General features: G+C 34.8%; 1 protein-coding gene across 1 annotated transcript in view; it reads left to right on the plus strand.

Annotated features, from left to right (window-relative positions):
• Window positions 1-24,407, plus strand: part of LOC118200366 (regulating synaptic membrane exocytosis protein 2-like) — a 472,906-nt gene that overhangs the window by 161,066 nt on the left and 287,433 nt on the right.

Consider the following 24,407-nt stretch of genomic DNA (forward strand, 5'->3'; position numbering starts at 1 on the left):
GTTGCAGTTTCAAGTTAAATAAAATATAATATTTGTTTCATAGTACATGAATAGTACACGACATAGTTCATAGTACATAATTCATAGTACCTGGCATTTGCTAAAGGAAAATTATTCTGTTATTACACGAGAGAAAAGAAAAAAAAATCATTTCTGATGGGTGAAGAGCGGCATCAACAATTAAGCTGACTACATGGTAATCTAAAAAGTCCTATGTTTCCTCTTTTTTTTTTTCTTTCTAATTCCTTGTACGAAGTAAAAAGGAAGTATTGTAATCGCGAAAAGTTTCAGGCAGCATATTTCAACGAAAAAATCCACTTTCACCGCTATCGAATGCAATTTAACGATGTTTTTGCGTGATATCTGTACGTAAGGACAGAATAAAAGACTCGTTTCCTCCAAAGAAATTATAAAAACTGCTTTAAAATTAATTCTGAAGAGAATTTTTCGTGGCGTCTGTACGAACGTATGTACGTACGTGCGTACGTATCTCGCATAACTCAAAAACGAGTAGTCTCAGAATGTTGAAATTTTGTATATAGGACTGCTATAACATGTAGATGTGCACCTCGTATTTTGGTTGCAATCGGCCGCACCAAACGTATATAAATATATTTATATATATATCCACTCTGTCAGTGTTCTCAGTTTCCTTACTCTTATATGTTTGTAAATTGTACATTTTTTGCTTTAAAAATGATTGAATTATGTTGTTTTTATCTTCCGGTTAAGATTTTTATGCCTTTAGTAAATCTGTATGCAATATTTTTAGAATTATCGGTAATTTTAAAGTTGTTTAATTGCCGCTAAGCCTGTTTTTAATGGCGGCCATTGCTGTTTACATTTGAAACAGGAGACTAGTGGATTTGTTGCCAATCTAGAGAAACTTAGCTTCGCAACAACAAAGATAACGCATTCATTTATTATTGCCAATTAAATCATGCTTAATTCTTTCTGGAATGTTTTTCGTGGAAATAAGCGTTTGAGATTTACTTCGTAATTTTTAATATAGATATTTTGAGTTTTTATGTATTTTTGCCTTCTCGAGAAGTGAGAACTGAATTAATTGAATGAGAAATACTCAATCGTCTGTGAGAAACTGTTTCTTTTTTGTTTTGTTTGCTATTTCTTTTATACATCATTCTAGCTTTATTATAGTATTTGAATAGAACATGTGGTAACGATTAGATAATTATATTCTTTAAATGGTATAAATTTTGTTTATTCTGAGTTATAATATGAACGAAATATAATACTGTTAAGTGAATCTAGCGCCAGAGTGTTGGTATGGTAAACAAATACTAGAGTGAATATTAAAGAATGCATTTATTCTATTGTGGTTTATGCGCTGTCGGCGAAGTAGATTTAATTCAATCCAATAAGTTTAAATGAAATGCAAGAAAAAATGCGTATAATTTAATATTCCGTACAACGAAGTCATGTGGTGTGCACCTGAGATTTTTTGTATATGGAAATCCACAAATATGCCTTTTTGAAAAATTTAAGATAGCAGTGTTAAAATAAAAAATGAACAGTGAAATAAAGAAAACCTAAGATGAAAATTTGCAAAAGTACAAAGGATATCTTTAAAAGAGAAATAATAATTTTAAAACTGAAAGGGAAACTAGAATAATCGGTGCTTCCCATACTGGAAAACGGGTTATTAGAAATCAATAAAAAGTATAATCTCATTCGATATCGAGTATCCCCGACAATAATCAGAACAGTTATGTTGATACATTCTGCTATTCTGCTATTCTGCTGCGATATTCTGCTAAAGAAATCAAATTTGATCCTCCAAGTTTGCGTAGAATTTCGTTATTGGCGTAGCGTGCAGAACAGACTCCCGACGCAATTCGTAGTATTCAGCCGATTGTTGTAAATACAGAAGTGATTAGATAATTTCAGTTTTAAGAAGTAAGCGCGTTCCACTTTTCTATTGCCCACATTTTAATGATATGGCCTTTATACTCTTTCTTTTACGAGTGGAATTATTTAAATGCATTCCTTTGTTTCATTTGGCATATTTTGTTACAAGTTAAGGGAAAAATGCGATAGTTTAATTTTTAAAATTTTTATATTTTGTTACGTTTCTAAATCTGAAGTTTTTTCATTTTAAACTTTAGCTTATGCTTTCATACATATAAAGTGTATTACTTACGGTTTGTATCCCTTCGTAAATAATACAGAGTACACTTACATTCTGGCCTCACTCAAATGCATTTGCAAACCAATACGATTGTGTTCGAAATTAGAGCATTTACGATTTTTGGAAATGAATTAGTTTTTAATAATATCCATAGTAAGCGGAGGAAACATATACATTTCTGTTAACTAAGCTCAGTATGCGAAGATTCACGCATAAAAAATTACGAATAATAAATCTGAATCACATAAATTTGCACAAAAAGACCCAATTTTTGATACAAGTATTTCTGCATTGTTGGAATCTCTGCATCTATGGCTTGTAAAACGATTTCCAATTTCATTATTCTTGCTACATAAGAACGTGAATTTTATTTCTCTGATTGTAACTGGAGAAAAAAGCACTTTTCGTTTTTACCAAATCCGATGGTTTATTAATTGATCAAAATGTATCTTGCCAAAGAACATTTGCATCCCATTTGTCGAAACTTTAAATCACATGTTAATGACATTAGAGACTGGGAAATTACAGACGCAAGCAGTCGACTATTCTCCTTAAGTTAATTTCAAGCGAAAGAAATTCATTTAGAAATAGTATAGATATAACTGTCGAAAAGACGGTGATTTGATCACAACCTAATCAGGAATTCCACGATACATTTTAAAATCAGTTTTTACTTACTTGCATAACATATATTTATCTACTTGATATTCCACTCAGGTGATCTGGCTATCATTATTGTGTTAGTACGGAACTGTTCGAATGTTTTTGTGGCATTAAGAGGATTAAACTAAGTATCGCGTCAGTTGATAGTCTGCCTTTAGGTTGTTTAGGGACGGCATTTGAAAAAAAAAAAAAAAAAAACTAGCAAAAATCTGTTTGTATAGTTTTTTTTTTTTTTAACTTATGTTTTAAAGCTGGAAATTGATTAATAAGCCAAAATACAAACAAACAGTGTAGATATAAATTACTTACTCACATAAATGTAATTTTAAAACTGATGGGAATTCCGAGGTACCAGATTGTTTTTTGCTGGATCAATACGCAGAATATGAATCTCATGATTCCTGTCATATCAAGTATTCAATATCATACTCAGTAGGAAAAACGAAATGCCAATAGCAATTAATATGGTGCATTGACTGCTTTCATAATATTCATAAGTAGAGTATACGAAGGAAAGCTAAGTCGAAAATGAAGAGGCAAGTGAATCTGTTGGCAAAATTTTGGCGACCAACCCTGCTACAATAACCTGCTAGTTTTGTTTTGGACGCCATTTTGTTTTCACAAAGTAAATGCACTTTTTTTTTTTTTTTTAACTCAAAATTTTTTCCAACAATCTGCTAGCCGAATTACACTTATACTAGAACTTTTATGGAACAAAAATGCTTAATCATGACGAAGATTAGGTGCAAAATTGGGAGAGCAGAATCGCAAACTGCTTGCCGCGTTTTTAAGAATTGCACCTACCCGGTATCCATGCACACGTCGACCTATTTTCACTTAAAAATACATCCCAGAATTGCACAAAAATGGCATTGCGCACACTCTTGACTTTATCTATGTACACATCGGCCTATTTTCAGTTAAAAAGGTCAAAGAAAATTGACAAAAATCCAATTCTTCTTACTCTTGTAAAAAGCGCCAAACAAATAAGTGGACGATTCTGCACTTTAGCAGAGAAATTGTTTCTAAGTGCTTATTAGCTAAAATCACGATCGGAATTTTCCGGAAAATGTCACATTACATGTCTCATTATCTCTGTGATTCGAACTGTGTACTTCTCAGATTATTGCTAAAGTCCTAGCTAGTAACCTTTATCGCCCTATTAAAATGTCGCCAAACTACCTGTTACCATATTCTAAAGATTAGCCCTGACAAAATATGATTGAGATCAGAAGTCCATTGCATCGAGCTGACGCTGAAACCTAAGAGAGGTGAAATGCTGTAGGAGAACGAAAGTAGTTTTTCTTTCCTTTTGAATGTTTATTAATGTTCAAGAAATACTTCTGATGACGCGTAATCAAACACATCAGTTATACCCTTTTCGCTTTTATTGCTTTTAGATTATACTTCGAAGCGTAACAGTAACTCGTTGCAGCAGTATTCATTTGTATTAACAGTTCTGATATGCACCATTCCTTTTTGTATTTTATTTCTTCTTTATTACACAATCTTAGATTTTTTTCACGTTTTTCCTCAGATGTACAGAAATCTCTTTTCTTAAAATGCAACTTTATCGGCCTGATTACATTTGTGAGATTAAAGAATGGTCGAAATTAATTTCATTGAACTCAAAAATGTTGCACGAATAAACCTCTTTATTTAAATCATCATAATATTTTTTTTCTAACCACTTTCTAATTATGTTACCGAACACATATCGATTTATTACCTTGTAAGGTATTTTCTCACTCATTTCAGCAGGCCTTCGTGGTGTAACGGTTAAGCACACTCGGTGAGTATTCGAGAGGTCTAGGGTTCGAGTCTCGGCAAGAGCATTGCTCATTTTTCATGTTTCCTGCTTCAAAATAACCTGCAGTGGCACCCGAACTAAAAAATGGTGGACGATGATTCTTCAGCACCAGATATGGCGATTGGGTCCCTTAATCGGGAGTATATAAGGTGTTTTCTACCTTCTTTCTGCATGCCTTATTGGTGTAATGATTAGCAGACTCGGCGCGTATTCGAGAGGTCCACGGTTTGAGTCCCGGTGAGGGCATTGCTCATTTTTCACGTCTCCAATAACCTATTTACTCTACAACCTAATGAATGAATACCAGTTTCGAAATAAACATTTACAAGTTTATATAAAATAGACACTTTTAAATTAGAAATTTTGCACTTTCAATAGAGCATTCACAAATTTACATATATTTTGTTATAATCGTCTACCACAAAAGTGTTATTTGCACGCCAATTTTGTATAAAAAAACTGAGTTTTAATTGTGGACTCGGGTAAATTTTTCAAAAAATTTTCTCATTTCATATTTACACTGCTAAAATTTTAAGATTTCTTGAATTTGTTTTTTCTTTTACCCTTTCGTTCATTATTTTTGAATATTTTTTGTGGATTATTTTTTCAACTACTCAAAGATGTTTTTCTTTTCAGTCTCTTTTTCTCTCTCTTTCACCCTGTATTAAAATAAAACTGATGTGTACACCACATGACTTCCTTGTACGGAATATTAAATTATACGCATTTTTTCTTTCATTTAAACTTATTGGATTGAATTAAATCTACTTCGTCGACAGCGCATAAACCACAATACAATAAATGCATTCTTTAAAATTCACTCTAGTATTTGTTTACCATACCAATACTCTGGCGCTAGATTCACTTAACAGTATTATATTTCGTTCATATTATAACTCAGAATAGACAAAATTTATACCATTTAAAGAATATAATTATCTAATCGTTACCACATGTTCTATTCAAATACTATAATAAAGCTAGAATGATGTATAAAAGAAATAGCAAACAAAACAAAAAAGAAACAGTTTCTCACAGACGATTGAGTATTTCTCATTCAATTAATTCAGTTCTCACTTCTCGAGAAGGCAAAAATACATAAAAACTCAAAATATCTATATTAAAAATTACGAAGTAAATCTCAAACGCTTATTTCCACGAAAAACATTCCAGAAAGAATTAAGCATGATTTAATTGGCAATAATAAATGAATGCGTTATCTTTGTTGTTGCGAAGCTAAGTTTCTCTAGATTGGCAACAAATCCACTAGTCTCCTGTTTCAAATGTAAACAGCAATGGCCGCCATTAAAAACAGGCTTAGCGGCAATTAAACAACTTTAAAATTGCCGATAATTCTAAAAGTATTGCACACAGATTTACTAAAGGCATAAAATCCTTAACCGGAAGATAAAAACAACATAATTCAATCATTTTTAAAGCAAAAAATGTACAATTTACAAACATATAAGAGTAAAGAAACTGAGGTTAATGAGCCGGGTAATAGAGTGGATATATATATAAATATATTTATATACGTTTGGTGCGGCCGCTTGCAACCAAAATACGAGGTGCACATCTACATGTTATAGCAGTCCTATATACAAAATTTCAACGTTCTGAGGCTACTCGTTTTTGAGTTATGCGAGATACGTACGTACGCACGTACGTACATACCTTCCTACAGACGCCACGAAAAATTCTCTTCAGAATTAATTTTAAAATAGTTTTATAATTTTTTTGGAGGAAACTAATCTTTTATTCTGTCCTTACGTACAGATATCACGCAAAAACATCGTTAAATTGCATTCGATAGCGGTGAAAGTGGATTTTTTCGTTGAAATATGCTGCCTGAAACTTTTAGCGATTACAGTACTTCCTTTTTACTTCGTACAAGGAAGTATAAACAGAGTAAAAATATTAATTATTTTCCTATGGAAAAGAACCGTAGCGTAATACTTAAGAAATGCTGCAATCAAATTTTTTTTCAAGAATACAGCGTAATGGTAAAATACGTATTCAGATAAATTCTTATTTTCTATCAAACATAAAAAGGATTACTTTGAATTAATCCAAGAAGTGCAGACATTATACCTATTGAAAAATACTTCGTGGAAAAATTCTTATGAGTTTATTTTAGAAATTTGTTATTAGAAATGTAGGATAGAAAAACGAAAGAGAAACGAAAATAATGAAGTAAAAAAGTGAATCAAAACGTGTAACGGAAAATAAATATAATACTGCTCATAGAGATTAAAATGCTTTCTCTTTCCAAATGTCTTTTGAAGTTTCTCCTGAACAATGCACAAAAACTTTAAAAAAAGCCACGCAAAACCGAGACTGAGTTACATAGGTCAAAAATTAATTCTTCTGAAATACGAGAAACTATACGAGGGAAAAAGTGGTTTGGTAATATTAACTACTTCCGCCTGCTGAAATTCGACAGGTATCAAGTAAACTCAAGGTTTGTTCATTGCTTACTCTAGAAACACAAATCTTAAAATTCAGTGTCTTATTTCAAGAAGACGGTTTTGCGGATAAACATTCCACCACTTAAGTTTCCAAACATTTGTTCTATGATAAGAAAATTTTAAATACCAAAATAAATGTGTTTTTCGACTCAGTTGTAAAAATGTACAGATCTCTTTGTAGGTTTTCTCTAGAACTGGAAACTAACGTCTTGCAGATACTACCAAATATATTTATAGCTACATCTTAAACAATTTAAAAAGTACAGAACATGTTCAAGAAGCCTTTTTATTTAGTCTTAATATAACACAGCAGACACACCTTATGCTACAGAAGAAACATCCTCCGCTTTAGGATATTTAAATTAACACACAGATAATTTAATTCAAACGTCCATAACGTATAAGGCTAAAAACTAAGCAGACTAAAAATAGCTGCATAAGATATTTTACCAGCACTTATTTAAAATATTGGCTAGCGGAAATGCTAAAGTTGTAGAATATCACTTTTAATCAGAGTTGGCGAGAATACTAACAGTAAAGCCTTTAATCATAATAACCAGTTAACCTAAATATATTTATCTATTAGTTGTCAGCGAGATAAGAACTGACGTGAAAATTAGTTTTCGTCTGCTTTCCTTATCTTAGAAGATCACTAAACTAGAACGGGAACAGCTTTAGTATAGCCCACCTTCAAAGTTTGGCGAATTTGGTTTGGCGTCAAAGCACATGAAATACGTTGTTTTGAAAAAGGGTTGCCATACAGATTTTCGACGAAACTCGTGTTTAAAAAAATGGTGGCCATCTTGAGTTCACCAGAAATCGTGGATAATAGAAATAAGTTTATGACTATTATACACGGTTTTAAGAGTAAGAAATGATTAATAAAAATGATTAAGGTTAAAAGGATGTAATTTTAAAAACAATACCGGAAACCTTTAGCTATTTCACCTTTAATAAATAATTTGGTGTGACGTCACAATGTATTCTCCCGAGAATGGAGAATAAAGCATGGAGAATAATGAGGCCTACGTGATAATCACGTAGGCCTCATTATTCTCCATGCTACGCGTAATTTGTATTTTCTCTTTAAAAAAATAATGAATTGTTTATTATTGTAAATTAATATCAAATTCTTTAAATTTACATTTCTGAGCTTAGGCGTAACTGAAAATAAGTATAATAAATTGTTTATATTTAAAATTATCGTGATACAGTAAGCGAATTCTACCAGTTATCACAACGATAAAGAACGTCGCAGTCTCTCATACTTGTATTTCATACAGCTTCCATATTTTCAAAGATTTTTAAGCTTTAGCATTTATACAAATAAAAAAAAGGTTTTTTTAATTAATACTCTGGAACATATCAATTTTATCATATTTACAAATTAACGTTTTGCTACGTAACAACATAATCTCTTATATACCAGTAAGTAGACAATTTTCATTATTTTCTAAAAATTTTAAACTTCACATTAATGAAAAACAGGTTCTTAAATTTCTAAATCACATTATATTCTCTGTAGGCAGGCATGCTAGAATTCTACACACAAATAAATAAAAAATTTAATTTCTCGCAATGAAAGAAAATATTATAAGAAAATAAATACTACAAATTAGGAACACTAAGCAATGCTTCACATACACACACACATACAGTGTCTCACAAAAGTGATGGGACACTTGTGCTTTACAAAAGGAAACTGTAGTAAAATAAATTAAAAAAAAACATGTAAAAATTTTTTGTGGATGTGTTTCATACTTAAATTTAGTAACAATTACTACATAACATACATTTCCTCAAAATATTAAATATCAATTTAATAAAAATACAATTGTTTAGAACGGAGCAAAAAATGGCTCACATAAGTGATGGGACACTTACTTTTCCATCAAATATTTATCCAAAAATTTTACTTTATAAAAGGTTTTAATATTTTGTTGGATTTCCTTTTACTTTTAAAACATGATTTAATCTTCTTGGGATGGATTCGACTATTTTTTTTTTTTTTTTTTTTTTTTTTTTTTTTTTCCCGATTTCTGGAGTGATTTTACCCCATTCTTCTTGAAGCACCGATTTTAATTGTTGTTTTGAAGAAATGGTGTGTTTGCGAAATTCTTTCCTGGGTTTTCTCCACACCAAGATTTTACCGTCAGAATCAAATATATTAAATTTACTCTCATCAGCAAATATAACTTCATTCCAGTAATCAGAATTCTTATTATGTTGGATTTTGCGAAAGCCAGTCTGAGGTTTCTATTCTTTTCACTCACGAAGAATTTTTTCCTGGCTGCTCTACCGTGATATACAGCAAATCGAATTATTCTTCCAATAGTCTCAGGATTAACAATTACTCCATATAATGCTTGTAAATCAGCAGCAACTTTGGGAGCACTCATTCTTGGATTTTTTTTTTTTTTTTTTTTTTTTTTTTTTTTTATATTTCGAACGATAATTCGCTTTAGTCCATTGGATAGCATTGATGGTCGGCCAGGTCTTCTTTATCCTGAATCATATGATTCTTTTTATATCGTTTAATGATATTGTAAACTGTTGAATGACTCAAGTTAACTGTTTCAGGAGTTTCTCTAATAGAATTTCCACGTTCAATATGCAACTTAATAACTAATTTTCGAATTTCAGGCAAAGTTTCTTTTCGTTTAGCATTCATGACTGCACAGAGATAAAAAAACACAAAAATTCCAAAACAAACTGGAGAGAAATACTGCAGACGATTGCGATAAATTATTGCCAGTTGCTTTGAGTAAAAATAAAAACCCCAAAAAATATTTTTATTGCTTACTTCAGACGATTTTTGTTGCATAGTACGTAGTGGTATCTAATGGTGTCCCATCACTTATGTGAAACATTTTTTGCTCCGTTCTAAACAATTGTATTTTTATTAAATTAATATTTTGAGAAAATGTATGTGATGTAATAATTGTTACTAAATTTAAGTATGAAACACACCCATAAAACATTTTTACATGTTTTTTTAATTTATTTTATTACAGTTTCCTTTTGTAAAGCACAAGTGTCCCATCACTTTTGTGAGACACTGTATTATCAAAGAACTCATATTAAAGTGCGATTACGATTGCAAACACTACGTATTATAATAATGAGGTAAAAGTTACTTATAGGGTCAAAGTTTACAGTTTTGCTACTGTTGAGTAGATCGTTGGGCTATCGATATATATCGTAAGTCGGAAAGCATTATAAACATATCAAAACCAAAACATTAAAATACAATTTAAATGAAAAATGATATCTTAAATATAATTCACAATTAAAACAACAATACAAATTTAAAATACACAAACGATATGTTAAACATTGCATATAAAATACGTTACATTACAGCTCGTCATCACACATTATCTCGTTTTCCTTTGTACACAACGATCCGTATTCGCCCGAAAAACATCAAAGCTCGGTGTCCATGTACACATCCATCTATTTCCACCTTAAAAATATCAGAGAATTATACAACCTCGGCATTGCGCACTACATCGGCTCTGCCCATGTACACATCGATCTATTTTCACTTAAAAAAGAATCCTAGAACTGCACAAACTAGGCGCCGCGCACAACCTCGGCATTGCGCACTACATTGGCCTTGCCCATGTACACATCGATCTATTTTCACTTAAAAAAAATCCTAGAATTGCACAAACTAGAATTCTAGAAAAATTGAGCGCACTATATTGGCTTTCCCCATGTACACATCGATCTATTTTCACTTAAAAAAAACATCCTAGAATTGCACAAATTAGGCACCGCGCACAACCTCGGCATTGCGCACTACATTGGCTTTGGCCATGTACACATCGATCGATTTTCACTTAAAAAAACCACCTTAGAATTGCACAAACTAGACACCGCGCACAACCTCGGCATTGTGCACTGCATTGGCTTTGCCCATGTACACATCGATCTATTTTCACTTAAAAAAACATCCTAGAATTGCACAAACTAGGCACCGCGCACAACCTCGGCATTGCGCACTACATTGGCTGTGCCCATGTACACATCGATCTATTTTCACTTAAAAAACATCCTAGAATTGCGCAAACTAGGCACCGCGCACAACCTCGGCATTGCGCACTACATTGGCTCTGCCCATGTACACATCGATCTATTTCCACTTAAAAAAACATCCTAGAATTGCACAAACTAGGCATCGCGCACAACCTCGGCATTGCGCACTACATTGGCTCTGCCCATGTACACATCGATCTATTTTCACTTAAAAAAACATCCTAGAATTGCACAAACTAGGCACCGCGCACAACCTCGGCATTGCGCACTGCATTGGCTTTGCCCATGTATATAGCGATCTCTTTTTACTTAAAAATCAGAAATTGTATAAACTCTGCCTTGCTCATATACTAAGAAATCTGCTTTCACTTAAAAGAAATCGGAGAATTGCAGAAATTCGCGCATAAGCAACTCCATTGATTCGCGTTGGGAAAAAAAAAAGTTTCTAGAAAAATTGAGCTTACTACAGGCGAATCAAGATCCTAGCCTAAATGATTTCTCAGCCGTACATTTCTTGCAAATACTACCATTCGATGACTTTTTCTGACTAACTAACCAGCATGGTATCTTACATTTTTCACAGAAAACGTTATCCTTCAATAATCAACAATCCATCAAAAATCCTCTAAAAAGTTCATACTCTATTGTTAATTCATACATAAAATATCTGTTCCCAAAATTTTACGCTTGTTTGAAAACTCCCACCTTAAATTTTCCTTTATAATCTCCTGATATTTAATTACAACATCACTAACAGCAGTTTTAGAGCAAGCAATAACTAAACGCAAAAATATCACCTCAAGTAGCCAAAAATATATATACAAAATAGTATTCACGGTATCTGAGCGTTAAACAATCGCCAATAACAGTGTTACGAATTGTGTATTTAGATATTAATTTTAGTATAATTCTAATTTAAAATGTTGTATTTCCTCCTGCAACGCAGCGTGAGACAAATTTTAAGAGAAATCTATACCGGAAAAGTAAGAATACAGGGCACGTGCATTAAACTTTGAGTAAACGGATATGTCGGTAATTTGTATTGAAATTGAATAAATGTATATTGACTACTAAATTAGCTGTAACCGTAATTCCATCCTCTTGTTTACATTGCGTTTGGCGAATAGTATGTGTTACCAGATCATATCCTTTATCGCCGCTCTTGGTGATATTTTTTTTGTTTAAAATTCCAGGTGGGCTATACTAAAGCTGTGCCCTAGAACGTTTTAAGAAAGCACTCAAAAACAAAGACAGGTTGGAAAAAAAAGGCGCATGAAACAGAAAAAAATTATTTCTGACGAAAGCGATATTAAAAATACTTTGAAATATACTATACAATTTAGAGAAAATTTAAACAAAAGTAAATTTGTATTTGAAAAATAAGATTTCGGCATATCTAATTAAAACATGGAAAAATAAAATAGTAAAATATAAAAACTGTTATATACAAAATGATGATTATAAAATAATTGTACATTTAAGAAATTAATTTGATGTAATTAATAAGAAAATTTCGTTAACATACATAAAAGAATTATTGTATCATTTTCTTAATAAATAAAACCGATTCATTGTCAATGAGGAAGTACTTTGCTTCAAAATAGTTTACTTAATAATAAGTAGGAAAAGAAATTAAATCGAATCCCTGCGTCTTTTAGCAGTGTGATGCTTCTTTGGCGAAATGAAGCAACTCCAATGATGGAACACAGCAATAACTTTTATTTAACACTCAAAAAATGGCGACATACAAACAAGAAGAGAAAACATATTCTATCATTTAAAAATAAATTACATTCTTCGTGCGAGAGTCGCACGAGGCACTCGAGTCTGCATTTCAATATTGCCAGTAATCTGTACATTATTTATTATTCAACTATTTCAAATGCACGAGAGATTAATAACGATATTAAAGCTGTTACAACCTCTCCCCCAACGGAGAGACTTTTTCCGAAGGGAAAAGTTCTGTAAAATTTGACAGTTTAATAAGCTCGGTTTGCTCATTTGCTTAAAGAAAAAAGGTAACTTCTCTGATAAACTTCCAAACTTCAGGCCAAAATTTTTAAGTTTTAAACAATATTTTTACACCACATTTAAATAGAAAATGGACAGTGTTCAAATTAGTCTTCCTTTTTTTTCTTGACGGCGCCTAGATCTCTTCCATGGTGGACCAGTTCCTCGGCTATAATTCACAGCAAAGCCTTTCCTCAGTTCATCTGTGCCTTTCGGATAATATTCATTTGTCATTTGCTTTCGACAATTGTTTTCTTCGTCTATTAGTAGCGGCTTTGATATTAAATCAAAAGCCGAAAGATGATGATAACGCTGCATTTCAAAATAATTCTCAATATTAATTTCTTTATCGTTTTCCAGTTTTTCGTGAACATCTTCCACGTTTAATTCCGGTGATTTTACTTCTTCAAAGACATCTCTGGATGCTTTATTTTCTTCCTTCATCGGTTCCAAGATCTTCTCTTCAGCTATTTTTCTTTTCCTTTGAGATCTAGTAGAGACGGCATTAACCTGATAAGGATGACTATCAAGTTCCTTTCTTTGTTTATTCAACAGTGCAAAAGTTCGATTGCCTAATAAATACCTTCCTTTGTCGAGTTCATTTCTAATAATGGCAGCCTTAGTTATTACTCGCCCAAGATCGCAATTTAGTTCGATCTCAGTCAATGGTAAACAGGTTGGATTCAAGTCTAATGGCTTTTGCACCCACACATTTTCACCTGTCAGCATTTCCGGCGTGATGTATTTGCGACAAACTATATCAATACTAGCACCTGAATCCCTTAATATAGGAATTTTATGACCATATACGTAACCCATACTAGTATAAGGTAATAGAAATTTATCCTCTGGTTTTGCACTAATTCTGTTAAGATTAGCAGGAGATTCAGTACTATTCTTAAGTTTTGGACATTGGGGTCTTAAATGTTGATAGGACCCACACTGATAGCATTGTGGCGTTTTTCGTTTTTCATATTTATCATCTGGACGTGGACTTCTAGGTCTATGAAACCAGCTTTGCGAATTAAATCCTGATGACAATTTTTTTTCAGTTTTATTTTTATTATCTGAACTCAATTTACCTTGAGTTAGTGCATTGTATCTTTCTTTCTGCCGATCCACTACAGGCCTCTTTTGAAAGTTTCCGCAAACGTTTTCATAGGCATCAAGTTTTTCAGCTAATTTTTTCGATGAAATCCTCTCTACCCATTCATCAAGAAAATGATCTCGAATTTCAGGAGGAACTCGACTTTTAAGTTGGTCAAGCACCATCAAATCTAGCAACTGATCGAAAGTCTTAACTCCTAGACCAGTCACCCATTCTTTGCAATAATTTTCTATTTCATAATTGAAATCCACCCATGTGGATTCGGTACTCTTTTGATGTTTCATAAATTTCTGCCTAAACTTTTCCGGGCTTAGTTTAAACCGTCTTAACAATAAATTTTTCACGTGTTCATAGTCTTTAGCTTTATCGGATGGTTCTCTAGCTATTAACTGAGTTACTTCGTAAGGAAGTAGCCCTAGTAAATGAGATACAAATTCTTCTTTATCAATTTTAGCCCATTCTGCTTGCCTTTCAAACAATAGCAAATATAGACTGATATCTCCTTTCTTGTCATCGAATTTCTGCATAAGGTGACGCAGCTCCGTTTTCGGGCGGATCTGTCCGGTATTTTGAGACTTTGTCTCTGCTTCAAGTCTTAATCTCTCTAATTCATACTGTTCGTTCCTTCTCCGCTCTTCTGCTTCTTCCTGTCTCCTACGTTCTTCTCTTTCCTCCCTCTCTTTCCGTTCTTCTCTTTACGCCTTCTGGAATGCCACCTCATCGTCTGAATTTGAAAGTTGGAGTTATAGTTATGCTTCTACGAAATCTACATCCATCGGTTGGACTCTGCAACGGAACAAGGCTCATTGTGAAGAGAATTATGCCAAACGTTTTAGATTGTGAAGTCATCTCTGGACAGAATGCTGGATCGAGAGTTTTCATTCCACGTGTTGAACTTTCACCATCAGATTCAAACCTCCCCTTTCAGCTCAAGCGAAGACAGTTTCCCATCAGGCTTGCATTTTGTATGACTATTAATAAGTCACAGGGACAGACACTTAAGAAAGTTGGGATTTATTTACCGCAACCAGTTTTCAGTCATGGAATGCCTTACGTAGCTTTTTCAAGATGTTCGTCTATCAGGAATGTTCGTGTTTTAGTGAAAGACACCAAGAAGCAAGGCCGTTTGATGCCCGCATGTTCTAAAGTATTCACAAGAAATATTGTTTACAGGGAGGTTCTGCAGTAAAAAAGTTACTCGAGACATTGAAACAGTGAGATTTTTGCAACACAAAATGAAGTTAATCAAGCCAAAGCAAAAATGAAAAAGATTTGAGGTTTTTGGATGACTGGGATAAATTGAAGCAAGTCAAGATGAAGCTGAAACAGTTTGAGAATTATGCATTAGTCGGCTTTTATGTCTGTTGTTACAAAGTGGAATTTGTAGTAGTTAGGCAATCGGAAGCTGTATTATTTATTCAATGTTGTAAACATTTTTTATAAATTTTCCTTTTCAGGTCTACATACAATTGCGTTCATTAATTTTAAAACATTTTATGTATTTTTCTTTTTTAGGTATTTATGGAACTGATTTCAATCACATAAAAATATTTCTTTTTCAGGTGTATATAGAAATGATTTGATTCAATTAAAATGTTTTTCTTTTTAGGTGTACATAGAACTTGTAAATACGTTTTTTCAGGTGTATATAGAAATGATTTCATTCAAATTAAAATGTTTTTCTTTTCAGGTGTACATAGAACATGTAAATTTTTGTAAATAATTTTTCTTATTCATTGCTTGCATTTTTGTAAACACATACAAATATATATATATCTTAATTGTGCGTGTGTGTATATATGTATATACAATTGCATCAATATGTATATATATATATATATACATATTGATTTATATTTATATATAGTGATGCAATTTTGTCTATGATTCTGTAACAGCAGACCAGGGAAGGGGCTGATACCTGGGAGAAAAAATAACCCCCTGGTCGATGAGGTTGCAGAGGAGACCCCAGGTGTCAGGCAGTTTATGCCGTCAAAAGCCCACCAATTTTTTCTGTTTACATTTTTTTTTTCTGTTCAAGTTTTTGTGTTTAATATAAACTTATAACTAAGAAATTATTATTATTATTATTATTTCTTTTCAGATAAATACGGATTGTAGCTCGCCCATCTGGCGTACTTACTCGGTAGATTTTAAAAATTATTTTCTGTTTTTCTTTGAACTATTGACGCAATAACTGATTTCATTCATATAAAATATTTTGTTTTGCATGATATTTAATATACTCAAGGGATAGGCCTGTAATGTCTTTCCCAAAGATGTGTCTTTTATAGACGTAGGTACAGTAAAATATTTTACGGGTTCACACGACTGACATTTTATGAAACGTTTGGAAAAGTTTCTGTGTGCTTCCCTACTGTGTTATCCAAAGAACAACAGTTGCAGTAGTTGATGGTAATGTGTGTACAGCCCCAAATAATTGGACACAAGGATATTTTGGAGTTTGTTCAAAGCTAAAAAAATATCATTGATGCAGATTCCGACAAAGAAAACGAAATGAATAATGCAGTTCTTGTGGATGATTTTGTTTCATTGATTTTTTATTAAATACATGCCTATATGCATATCTGTGCAAATTAAATGTACTCTAATAAACTTAATTTTGTTGAAAATATGTTTTTTTTTTTTTTTTTTTTTTTTTTTTTTTTTTTTCAATATCCTTTAACACGAAAAAATTCTTCAGTCCCTTCGGTTTCGTGTTAATAATAATGAAAGTGAGAAAAACAATTTTAATCATAGATTTAAAATTATTTTTCTGTTTTTGATTTAAATACAAAATATTTCCACAAATTTCACACAGAAACTATTTTAGACACCAGCAAAGAATTGAGTGGGTGCAGCCCACTCATCTGCAATACTTACTCGGTAGATTTTAAAAATTATTTTCTGTTATTTATTTATTTTGAATGCGATAAAAACAGGCGACTAACTAATTTGGTTTATATGTATGTACATATATATTTTCAAATGTATATACAGGGGATATTGGACACATACAACACTATTGACACAATATGAGCTATATCCACACAATGATGGAACAAGGTGTGCAGCAGATGCAAGACATGGGCATGATTCACATGATATTTGATATACTCGAGGGATAGGACTGTAATGAGCAAATGAGTTTGTTCCACAAAGTTGCGTCTTTTACAAACACCCAACATTCGAATCCCAGTGAATGGGGTGGCTGCATGGGTGTTTTTGTTATTTTCCCCATGCCACTTTCCTTTAAAAACTCGACAAGAAGGCATCCCTCCCCTTAGGCAGATTGCACTCGAGTGGTTTGCCGTAGCTGAATACGCTACACCACTACATTACACACGGAAGTAAAAATGACACTTCCTGTGGTCGTTGCCTAATTATTCAAAATATTTTGATAAATGTTATCTGTTCTTAGAATTTCCATAGCATTGCACATATTATTATTTAACATTCTGTTATTTACCAGCAATTTTATAATCTGCAAGTTTTGGTTTTACAATTTTTGATTTTTTAAAATTAACACCTTCTTACACAATTTGCAAACGAGTTCAATAGCCAAACATTCCCTTTCATATTACATCTGAAGAACTGTTGTAGCATTATGCAACAAACATTTCGCTGTTCATTAAAATATAGGAACACTTTTCAATCAAATTTTGATTAGAATTTGATGTAGATTGAAAAGTTGTTTTCAACTCAGCTGCCTTTACACTCGCAGTTGTATTCACAATTGATTTTCACGCTGGACTTTTATCATTTGTCATATCCGCTAAATTTTAAGTGTCAGCAATTTTTTCTGCGGTAACAGCATCTACAAATGACCATCTGCCATGAATATTCTTCACACATGCACGAGTTTTATTTTAGAACCGCTGATGCTTTGGGTTTATGATACTACTTGCTAATAGTATGCATTATGATAGCATAAGTAAAAAAAAAAAATTTACCAGTATAATCAAAATAGAACAAATTCACGACTAAAATATTATCAAGAGTCTTAGAAGACCCTTCGAAGAACATTTTTAGAAGGTAAACAAAGATAACTGACGAAAACTGATCAGCTCGAAAACCCACGCTTGAAAAATGTAAACAAACGCCGCCGAAAGCAGTTACAGTTACGACTAAGATCAAAGGTTTGCTCGCAGTTAAAAGTATTACTTCCGAGCATGAAAAAATTGTAACATAATGCTTTTAAATGTTTTCTACTATTTTAAAGGCATTTAAATGCCAGTATATATTTACTGTTATGAAACATAATTACAAAAGAGATGTTAAGTATAAAATATATAGACAGCAGTTGGAGTTTACCAAAAAGAATTTAAATAAAGGAATTTTAACAACGAGTATACTGTTGGAATATCACACCCGAAAATTTTCGCGATTACACTTCGTACAAGCAGCTGAGCGGTAAAATCGCTGAACACTGGTAGTTCGGTCCAACTTTCTAATCCCGGCGAGCGGGCTGGCTGCATGTGTGTTTTCGTGGTTTTCCGCATGCAGTATCTTCTGCATGCATACGTTAACAAAGCGGGCGCAGCAAATGTAAAATCGCTGTACACTGGTAGTTAGGTCCAACTTTCGAATACCACGAAGGCATCCATCCCCTGAAGTAATGGGCTTCAGCCCGCTCAGCTGGCGGGCTTGCCCGCTAGTCTATACTATTAAAATCTGTGTGCCTCTGTCTGTTTGTGTGTTTGTAACATCATCTTCTCAAGAACGGCTGGGTGTAGAGCTTAGCGGAAGGTACCGTTGGATTCAGAATTCCCGTGGCTCGCCGGATTGACCATCGGCATCTTCGTGCGACTTTAATTAGCCGAGATATTAATTAAAAACTGATTTTTCCCCTACGTTTCCCTACGTTTTGCACTTTCTTTCACGGGTTTTCCCTGTTTTAGGGATTTGGCCGAGTGCCAAATTCGTTTTTCTCGAATAACTTGGGAACGGCGCCGAGTTGGAATTCGAAACGCATATCTCCGGATTCGAAAAAAATCAACAAATCCATCGATACCGGTCCCATCTTCGTACGACAATAATCCGCGCAGTTATTAATTAAAAACTGCGAAAACAATAATTTCGGCACTCAGTCTTCCGAGTGGCAACAGTCTCGGCAGTCGTCGGAGATAAAAATGCTATGGGAACGCCAAGGCCGTTCGCCACTCACAAACTAAGAATAAAAAATTAAAATAACTTAAAGGAATAAACTGAAAAGCTAAAATAAAACTAAAAATAGAAACATTCTCTTCATTTAGTTGTCGTTAGTTGAATGTAGATTGGTTTATGCCCTTGATAAGTCGAGTAAATGACGTCATAGATAAAATAAAAAGTTTTGTTTCCCGGTCTGGCAACAGATCAAATAGAATCAAAAGTTTAGTTTCCTGGTTTGGCAACAAAAAATTTATTTACGAATTTTGGATTTGGAAGGAGACCGTCGCAATTTTTTCCAGCATTTCAAATTTCGTAAATATTCTTATTATTACTCATTGCACTTAATCTTTATTTCTTTTTACAGGATATTTGATTGTTTTTTGCATTTATATTTGTAGTTTTAGTAATTTAAAGTAGTATTTTAGACTTTTATATGCTCCTGTTAGTTTAGAACTTGAGAATTCTTCGGAACATTAACTTGGTGACTCTTTTTATATATTTAATGTATTATTTTGTATTTTTTTAAAGATCTATTCATTCGTGTTTTATATTTCTGTTATTGTTGCTCGATAAATTGCATTTACATTTTATATTTTTGACATTTTCCTGTGTGCGATAACAATTATCGTTTTAAGGCGATCGAATGTTCTATATTTTATTAGATTTGTTATTTTGTTAGGTTTGTTATTTGAATTTCAGAATTGATTTCAGAAGTTCATAATTTATATTTGTATTTATACCTTTTATTTATTTTGTGTTTAGGTTTTCATTTTCTGTTTATGTGCATTGTTCTCAGATTGACCTAATTATTAGAAATATTTTCATAATTTTTATCTGTGCTTGGAATTTTTCATAATATTACCCATATTATTTCTTATTTGCCAGCAATTTTTTAACAGGGAAGTTTTTGTTTTACATTTTTGATTTTTTAAAATTAATTTGCTCTTAAGTGGAAAATTTTTCATTTAGTCTAGGATTATTTTAAAATTTGTGTTGTATACATAAAGAATGCATTAATTTTTTTTCCAGCAGTATTGGTTTAATGAGCAATTTTTTTCTTTCATCTGCGTACTCAATTTTTTGAGTCGAGTTAATATTTTAGTAGTGCTTTTTTAACGTACTGAAATGCCGAAACGGAAAAGAGGCATTACAGGAGATGCATCAAGAAGACGAAGAGCTGAAGCACAGAGTTTACGGCGAGCTGCAGAAAATGAAGAAGAAACTGCTGCGAGACTGAGCACGCAAGCGCGTCGGCAAGCAAACCTACGCGCTCAAGAAACGGAAGAAGAAACCGCTACGAGACTCGGCAGGAAAGCTCAACATCAAGAAAATTTACGTGCTGCAGAAACGGAACAAGAAACCATTAGGAGACTCAGCAGGCAATCCCAATGTCAAGAAAATTTGCGTGCTCAAGAAAGTGAAGAAGAAACCAGTAGGAGGCACAGACTGGACTCTCATCGTCATCGTCAAGTTCGAGCGGAAGAGTCGGAAGAGGACGCTGCTACACGAAGAACGCGAGACGCTGCACGCCACAGACAAGTCCTATCCGAAGAAACAATGTCCGTACGAGAAGACAGGCTACGCATGAATGCAGCACAACGTTCACGCGGCACTCTTCACAATGCAGGAAGATGTGGACTCGAAGTTTATGTTGAGCAACACAGCGCCGGTTCAATGGAAGCTTCCTGCGATCTCTGCAACGGATTGTTCTTTACGGGAGAAAGGAATGCAAGAGGAAGATACATGCACTGCTGTAACAATGGGAAAATTGTCGAAGCTGAAAGAAGATATCCAGAAGAATGGCACAATTTAATGAATGGGAACCACCCGTTTTCTGAAGAGTTTTTTGCCAACATACGTACTTACAACTGCCTGCTCAGTTTTGCTTCATTGGGTGCCAATATAGAAATGCCTTCGGGTTCGGGTCCCTACTGCTTCAGGATTCACGGTGCCATATATCATCGAACGAGCCACCTTCATCCGCCTCATCCCGGTCAAGAACAGTATGCTCAGCTGTACATTTTAGATTCGGATCAAGCCCTCAGGCAGAGAATGAACATATTTGGAAATGCTGCCCTGAACGCCGAACTCCTGAGACAGTTGGACACAGTTTTAAGGAACGTTAATCCATATGCGGAAGCCTACAAGATGCTGAAGGAATTCGAAGAAGAAACTGTACGAGAGCAAGGTGCCGAAACTGCTGCGGATATCCGCATGTACATCACGGGTGAAAGTGTTGCTGCAGGCGAGCACAGGGGACGTTACAATGCTCCGAAAGAAAATGAAGTTGCAGTCGTCTTCAAGAGTACGGACGGCGCTCCTCCATCGAAACCGAGACATCGTGATCCATCCGAGAGGTGGCGGTCTCATCAACATCAGTACCTTAAATCCCAACTTGGAACCCATGACGTACGTACTTTTCTTTCCTCACGGCGAGCAAGGATTCAGAGTCGGACAGCAATACACAGAGTTACAGTTTTACAGTCACAGGGTATCCGTACGACGAGATTGCTACAACCCGATTTTGTATGGCCGGAAATTGTTTCAGCAGTATCTCGTGGATGCATACGTAAAAGTTGAAGGCAACAGGATTGCGTACCTCCGGAGCCATCAGACGAATCTGAGAGTGGAAACTTACATGGGTCTTGCCGATCACATTTACAGAGTTGGTCAAGAGACGGGCGTCCGCCCTGGAATACCGGTTATACTTCCGTCAACGTTTATAGGAAGCCCTCGCTGCATGCAGCAAAACTATCAGGACTCGATGGCCATTGTGCGCGACTTTGGTAAACCGGATCTGTTTTTGACTTTCACGTGCAACCCTAAATGGCCGGAAATAACAGAAAACTTATTCCCAGGACAGAAGGCTCACGATCGCCCGGACATCGCTTCGAGGGTATTTGACCTGAAGAAAACGGCTTTGATGCAAGATTTGACAAAGAATCACATCTTAGGTGCGACCATTGCAGATATACACGTCATCGAATTTCAGAAGAGAGGATTGCCTCATATGCACCTTTTGTTGCTTTTAGCGGAAGAAGACAAAATAAGAGATGCAGAGTGCATCGACTCGCTGGTGTGTGCTGAACTTCCAGATGCTACTCGACATCCGGAGCTACACAACATTGTGAAGTCATCGATGATTCACGGACCCTGCGGTGAACTGAATAGAAACTCTCCCTGCATGAGTGATGGTGTATGTTCGAAAGGATTTCCGAAACCGTTTCAGGCAGAAACTAAAGAGAACGTGAATGGCTACCCACTCTACAGAAGAAGGGACGATGGAAACTTTATCGTGATCAAGGGTCATGCCATCGATAACAGATGGGTCGTTCCTTACAATCCGTATTTATCGAAAAAGTACAACGCCCACATAAACGTTGAAGTATGCAGCTCCATAAAATCGGTGAAGTATTTGTTCAAATACGTGTACAAGGGTCATGATGCAGCTAAAGTTGTTCTGGAAGAATCTGGAGATAGAACTTTAATGTGGGACGAGATCAAATGCTTCTTAAATGCAAGATACGTGTCTGCCCCTGAAGCAGCGTGGAGGCTGTTTGAAAAAGGAATGCATTCTAGGTCGCACTCCATCATACGACTACCGGTTCATTTGGAAAACCTGCAGCCCGTCTATTTTGCCGAATCCGAAGAAAGGAATGCTTTCCAGAGAGCTGCCGAGAAAAATACCATGCTCACCGGATGGTTTGAACTGAACAGGACAGTTCCCGAAGCGAATGGTTACCTGTATGCCGAAATTCCTAAACATTTCACCTGGAGGAATCATGCCTGGCAGACACGAGTTAGACTTGGAGATTACATCATTTCAAGAATGTATTCTGTTAGCCCGAAAGATGTTGAGCGTTTCCATCTGAGGTTGCTGCTGTGTCACGTTAAAGGAGCGAAGAGTTTTGCCGACTTAAGAACTTACGAAGGTGTGGAGTATTCAACGTTCAAGGAAGCCTGCCGTGCAAGTCATCTGCTGCAAGACGACGAAGAATGGAAAAATACTCTGGCAGAAGCATCAGCTTTTCAAATGCCACCGCAGCTAAGACAGCTTTTTTGCTTCATCTGTGTTTTCTGCAACCCTGCGGAACCCGTCGCTTTGTGGAATGAATTCAAAGAGTCCCTTTCTGAAGATTTTGCGAGATCTTACTCCTTAGAAGACAGTTTCAGCCTTGCACTGAGAAGTATAGAAGACCAGTTAGAAGTGCACAATGTTTCGCTATGTTCTCTTGGTCTCCCGCAACCAACATTGACTGATGCTGTTTCTCTCGAAGTCCCGCAGTTCGATGTCCAGTATGAAAACGAACAAGCCGAAGTGTTGAACGGGATGTTGAATCCTGAACAGAAATTAGTTTACGACTTGGTTTTGGAAGCTGTACGAGATGAGAATCCTAACACACCGAAGACATTTTGTGTTAATGCGTTTGCCGGAGCTGGAAAAACTTTCCTTTTTAGGACGATCCTTCATGCTGTTCGAGGAATGGGCCACGTTGCCATTCCCGTTGCGTGGACAGGCATTGCTGCTGTGCTGTTGACCGGTGGAAGAACTGTACACTCTACTTTCAAGTTGCCCGTTCCACTTCTGGAAAATTCTTCGTGCCGTGTGAGACAAGATAGCGCTGAAGGAAGGTACTTGAAGACTGCGAAACTTTTCATATGGGATGAATGCACCATGACGCCTCATTACGCTTTGGAAGCTGTCCACAGATTGCTGAGAGACTTGACCGGACTGGATGTTCCTTTTGGCGGGAAAACCTTAGTTTTAGGAGGTGACTGGAGACAAACATTACCTGTTGTCGCACATGGAAACCGAACTTCTGCGATCGAGAGCTGCCTCAGGAACTCCTTTTTGTGGCCACATTTCAAACAATGCACGCTTTCCACCAATATGCGATTGAATCCGGAAGAACAAGAATTTTCAGAATGGCTTCTGCAGTTGGGAGACGGTCGTCTTAAAAATGACAGTGGCTTGGACGAAGACATTATCGAAATTCCATCTTTGTG

This window comes from Stegodyphus dumicola, chromosome 2 (genome assembly GCF_044657685.1).
Source record: "Stegodyphus dumicola isolate Sdum_Otavi_A_Nest chromosome 2, ASM4465768v1".
NCBI lineage: Eukaryota > Metazoa > Arthropoda > Arachnida > Araneae > Eresidae > Stegodyphus > Stegodyphus dumicola.